Source organism: Antechinus flavipes, chromosome 2, assembly GCF_016432865.1.
Source record: "Antechinus flavipes isolate AdamAnt ecotype Samford, QLD, Australia chromosome 2, AdamAnt_v2, whole genome shotgun sequence".
Classification (NCBI taxonomy): Eukaryota; Metazoa; Chordata; class Mammalia; order Dasyuromorphia; family Dasyuridae; genus Antechinus; species Antechinus flavipes.
The window spans coordinates 686,146,804-686,153,143 of NC_067399.1; positions in this window are offsets into that span (position 1 = coordinate 686,146,804).

The following is a 6,340-nucleotide window of genomic DNA, read 5'->3' on the forward strand; positions in this document are numbered from 1 at the left end:
GATGATTTAATTTACATCATGCTTCATATATAATTATATTGGAGGTTCACAATAAACCAGCTATAACACAGAAAGTGCCTTCATTCTTCTTGAGTGAAAGAATCAGGCCATGAATTCAGAATTGCTGAGTGACTTGACCCAAATCCCAGTAGCTGAAATGAGAATTCATACCCTGTGAATGGGCATGCTCTGTTCACAGTACTTAACAAATTACCTCCTGTTAAGAGCCACAATCTCTAAGCTGATTGGCAAACCCAGCAGTGAGATCAAATGTACACAGCATTCATGCAGGAACATTTTCTTCTATGATCCTCATTAGTGGATTACTATTTCCTATATTATTTATAATTGGCTTGATTACATCACTAAATATTATCTAAAAAAATCTTGCGACAAGGGGAATTTGGACAAGTTAACTAGAAATGATTCCACATTCATATTCTGTTCTAATAAAACTAATCTCTCACTGAGACAAATGATGGATGCATTCCAAAAATATGAAGTGTTCCAAATCCCAGTAGAGGATTACCTAGTTAAAAGTACAAGAGGGGCTCCAATACCATATACAGGAATTTACTGAAGACCATTGTCTCTATAGGAGAGAATCCAAAGGTCTAAGCAACAGTGGTGTTTATTAGCTTGGGCTCAGAAAAGATCAGTTTGCCTAGGAGTCAGTAGATGGTTAAAACATAGCTGGAACTGCCCTAAATGCCTAAGTACACGGTTCCAAGTAAGGGAAATAGAGGAATCAAACAATCCCTAGTATTGGCAAAGAAGACATAAGTAAACTAATGAAATTCACTGACATTTAACCTTGTATAACATTTACCTTTCATTATTAGTTTTGCATAATGTAATCAATAATTAACATTTTACCATAAAAAACTTAGTCAAATACTAAATGTCAAATATAGTAACATATAAAGGTTAATAAGTTAGACTCATGTCTAAAGACTATATTGACCTAAAGAAATGTATATGATCATGATATAGTATAAAAATAAAGCCTGAAGGAGTCTGAGGGAGTGGGAGCATCACTTGCATCAGTTCCTCACTCAAACTACCCCACGCCTCCTGTCTTCCTTTTAATGCCTCCTGCTCAGCTCCCTGGACCCCCTTGCAGAGGCTGTGTCTCCTGCATTTTGGCACCCAAACAGGGAAGTAAGTAAGTTTCTTTTCTTTTTTTTCAGAATAAGTAGTACTCTGCCCAGGTACCTGCAGATCCCTTGATGAGAAAGATCGAGTAAGAGGCAGTAATCAAGAACTTAAGATGGGAAGAACAGAGTACACAAAAAGAATTTTTTTGCAGAAATACTAACACATTTATTTAGAAAAAGAGGGGTAAAAATCTCTAAGAACAGAGTTATTAGATTTATGTCTGCAGTCCACATGACTGCTGTCCATGGTTCACTGACACAGGGACTGTTGAGCTAGCAGCTTGGGAGAAAGTAAGAAAAGAGCTACAGGCATTATATAAAGAAAATGGCCCTGAGAAGGTCCCTATTGATATTGTCATGGTTTGGGGCATTATCAAGGATACTATTGATCCTGATCAGGAAGTTGTTAAGATTTCTAATAAATTGCCCACAGTTTCTATAGCTACTGAGGAGACTCCATTATTAGACAAATCTAGGAAAAAGTCTAGCACAATCCAAGTGCTCCTCCTACATTGGGCTCCAAATTGTCTCTCAGAGAAGGACCTGAAGGGGAACCCCCTTCTGATTATTTAAGCCCTGAGGATGAAGTCAACCCAGAGGAGAAGGTAGCTCATTATAATGATTAGGACTCCCCGCCTCCAAATAAAATTCCGTAAAAAGGGACCCTTCAAAAACACCCAAAAAGAAGAGGCAAATTACTCCTCCTTCTTTAGAAAATGTAGGATTTAAAGGAGCAGTCAGACAAGCTAGAGACTCCAATGACTTTGAATGAGGTTGCTTTCCTGTCATCTTTAGTGAAGGAGAGTGGGATGATGACATCCAATCAATGTGGGAGCCACTTCCTTATAAGCTCCTCAAGGAAATTAAACAAGCCTGTACTTCCTATGGAGCATCCTCCCCCTATACTTGGACTTTAGTGGAAATCTTGGGAGAGAAATGGATGACCCCCTATGATTAGCAGCAGACACCTAAGGCATGTTTGGAGGGAGGACATCATTTATGCTGGAAGGCAGAATATGAGGAATTGGTCAAAAACCATGTAGCCAGCCCATCGTCCAAAAAATTAGGAATTATTAAAACTATGCATCTGGAGAAAGGCCTTTGGAGGACAGCAAAAGAGCAGATGCTACTACCTAAGGATGTCCTCCATAACATTAGCTTCCTAGCATTAGATGCATGGGAAAAAAATTCCCTCTAAAAAAAAGCTGACAACAGTGTTGTCAGAAGTTAAACAAAAATCAGATGAGAGGTATGAAGATTTTTTAGATACAGAAATAGCCAAAAGAGCCATTAAGGAGGAAAAGGCAGTGGAATTGATTGTGAGGCAAATGGCTTTTGATAATGCTAACTCCTCCTGTCAGAGCATGATGAGGCATTTAAAGAAAACAGGCACCCTTAGTGACTTCCTTAAAGCATATGAAGACTTTAACCCTTAATTTGTACAAAGGATTACTATTGCAGCAGCACTTAAAGGCCAATCTTACACATCATTTCTTAAACAGCAGAATAGGAAACTGCAGAATTGTGGTGATCTTCTTCTTTTAAAATAAGTAGAATAGTTCTCTCTGGGGGAGAAGGTAGGTTTCTTGGGGAGGTTTTCTTGGAGGCAGCTTTAGTATCAGTTCGGATCAATAATTACCACAAATGCAGCCAGCTGGTAAAAATACAAACGTTTATTTCTCCTTCCAAAGTAGCCTGGTTAGTTGAGGCCTCTCTCTCTGCTCGGTTCCAAGAGCTCCCTCCCAATGTCTCCAAATCCAAAGGTTCTGTCCTTCAGCCTCTGCCTCTGCTTTCTTCAGCCTCCAACCAGCTTCACTCTTCATGTCATTCCGGTGAAATCTGTCTGAGAACCTCTGTCTATTTCTTTTATATGAGAGAGAGGAATTGTGGGATACAAGAAAGAGGGATTATGGGTTTTCTCCCATAGTGCTCTCTGGCCCTAAGAGCTTCAAGGGAGGTGTGAATTCACAAAGTTACAGTTTACTTTGTGAAGCTGGCATACTTGTGAACTCCAGTGAGTAAAGATGTAAACACAAGCATTGTATTAATCAGGTTCTACTTAGTACCTTGTTTTGGGTTCTGGTCCAAAACATCTTCTTGTAAGATCAGATCAATAATCTATCAACTCTAATGAGTTAGCAGTTTGTAAAGATTTCAACACAGAATGGCCAATGTTTTTCCTGCAGCCATTCAGGATATTGGAGCCGAAGTTGCCCAAACAAAAGTACTATGGCCAGGGAAGCATATGCTCCAGCTCTTCCAGCTAACATGAGGCTGCCTAATACACCTTGCCCTGGGTGAGTGAAAGGGTTTCATTGGGCAAGAGATTGCAAATCTAAATTTCACAAGAATGGGCAACCTTTAGAACAGAAGTTTCAGGGAAACTCCAGGAGGAACCCACAATTGGCCCCTGCAACAAACGGGGAATTCTCAGCAAAATGTACTACATATAACATCCTGCCACCTCAGGAATCACAGGGTTGGACCTGTCCTCAACAATTTCACCAATCATAACAACAGATTCCAACCCTAATAAAGTTAAGACGGGAATCTATGGCCCCCTCCCTCAAGGAATGGTTGGTCTCATTGTAGGCAGATCTTCCACATCCCTACAGGGAATAAATGTCATCCCTGGGGTCATTAACTCTGATTATACAGGAGGAATTATGATTATGGTAAATCTTCCTTTTAAAAATCACATTTAGATACATCCAGGATAGAGAATTGTACAACTTTTACTTATACCTTATGCTATCGCAGGAAAGGAAACCACTAATCAAGCCAGGGGAAATAAAGGTTTGGTTCATCAGATTTAGCTTTTTGGATACAAGCTATGGGGAAGAATAGACCGATGAAAACAATTAGGGTAACTTTTAACACATGACATATGGGTATTTATTTCTTGGTAAAGTCTAGTCATAGTTACAGTAAAGGTTCAAAGCAAGAATGGAATAATGATTTACATGGTGAGGAGGAGAAAGGGCAATTTCCAAATCCTAAGACTCAAAAATGCCAAGTCTTCTGCTTGAATTTCCATCACAGTGAATCTTTGGTAAAAATCCATCCAACTTTTTCATCAAATGTAGCCTTACCCCAAAGCCAATGCTACTTTCCTAGTTTTCAGTAACAGAAACTCAAGTGAAGTATAGTAAAGTCTTCAGGGTCATATCCAGTATATCAGAAATTCATAAAACCTTAGAACTAGAAGGGACCTTTATTTTACAGATAAAGTAGCTGAGATCATAGGGAAGTATTTTTGTTCTTGGTTTTGCACATGGGATAATTGAATAAGAATGTCATGGAATGAAATGTTAATGTATTTCACTTGTTATATTAAAACTTTATATTCAGCCAAAAAACAAACAAACAAAACAATTAGAGTACAAGGAAAATATATTCAGGGAATCCTTGATACAGGTGCCAATGTCTTTTGCATAGCAGCAGAGGATTGGCCCAGCTCATGGGTATTAATCCCAACCCCTAACAAATTGACAGGAATAGACAGGCTAAAGGGGTTGTTTAGAATACTCAATTTTTACAATGGAATTTAGCTAAAAATAGTTCAGGCATTTTCAAGCCTTATGTTGTAAATTCACTCCCTATATCATTATGGGGAAGGGATATTTTATCTCAAATAAAAGTAGTATTCTCTACTATAAACTCAGAATCAGATAATGATTCAGATACTGAACCTTTCCCTACTTATCCTTTTTAATAGGGGCCATTGTTGAGAGACTTACTGCAGATTCTGTATCATGGAAACCATACCTTTTCAATAATAGTCATAGATTTACAGGATTGCTTCTATACTATCCCTTTAGCTAAACAAGACAGGGAATACTTTGCCTGCAACTAATTTTCAAAGACCTTACAGATTTCAATGGAACATTTGACCACAAGACATGAAAAATAGCTCTACATTGTGCCAAAAATTTGTCGACATTGCCTTAAAGGATATTAGAACTATGTATAAAGACTTATATATGATCCATTACATGGGTGATATATTTATGGCACACCCGGATAGAATGCAGCTTAATAATATCCTGCAAGATGTCATTATAACTTTAAATAAATATGGCCTCATCATAGCTCCTGATAAAATCCAGATAAACCCACCATTTTCCTTCCTAGGGAGAATTTTATCAAAAGATAATATAGTCTCATTTCAATCATTTTCATTGAGGACTGACAACTTGAAAACACTTAATGATTTCCAAAAGTTCTTAGGATATATTAATTGGATCAGACCTTATTTAAAACTATCCTCCTCTGCTCTAAAACTTATTTTTGACTTGCTTAAGGGTGAATCAAAACTCACATCTTCAAGAATCTTGACATCAGAAGCTAAACAGTCTTTATCATTAATAGAAAAATCAATTTCTACAACAAATAGATTATACGGTTCCTTTTTCTCTTATTCTGCTTCCTACTACCTACATGTTCACAGTCATTCTATGGCAGGATGGCCCCCTACAATGGCTTCACTTACCCTGCACACACAAAAAAGTTGTCTCTTCATACCTTGATCTAGTTTCCACTCTGATCGGTAAAGGCAGGCGCAGAAGCAGGGAACTTTTTGGGAAAAACCCAGATACTATTATTGTCCCTTTCACTTCACAGCAAGTTGACTCATTATTTCTTTATAATACTAATTGGCAGATTTTTCTCTCAGTCTTCTCAGGAGAATTACTTTTTCACTTACTCTCACACTACTACTCCAATTTTTTTTTTTTTAAACACAAGATCTTGTTTTCCCCAGACATTTCTCTTACTTACTTTTACCACCTCTGGCTATCTTGATTTTTACTGATAGCTCTTCTTCAGGTAGAGCCTCCATAGTCACAGAAAATGATCAGTTTATCCTAGCTACTCCACATAACTCCGCTCAAAAAGCTGAGATTTGTGCACTTATAGAAGCATTTAACAAATTTCCTAATACTTTTTTCAATTTGTAGACCGATTCCCTGTATATAGTTAAATTGTTTCCAGATATTGAAACAGCTTCACTTCCAGAAGCTATGATCACTATCTTCTCTCTACTTACAGCTTTACAAATAGCTCTTAAGAAAAGAAGCATACCCTACTTCATAGGACACATTCATGCACACACACACCTTTCTGGTCCTATACACAGAGGCAACCTTATCACAGACAGCTTAACTAAGCCTTGATTTTAACCA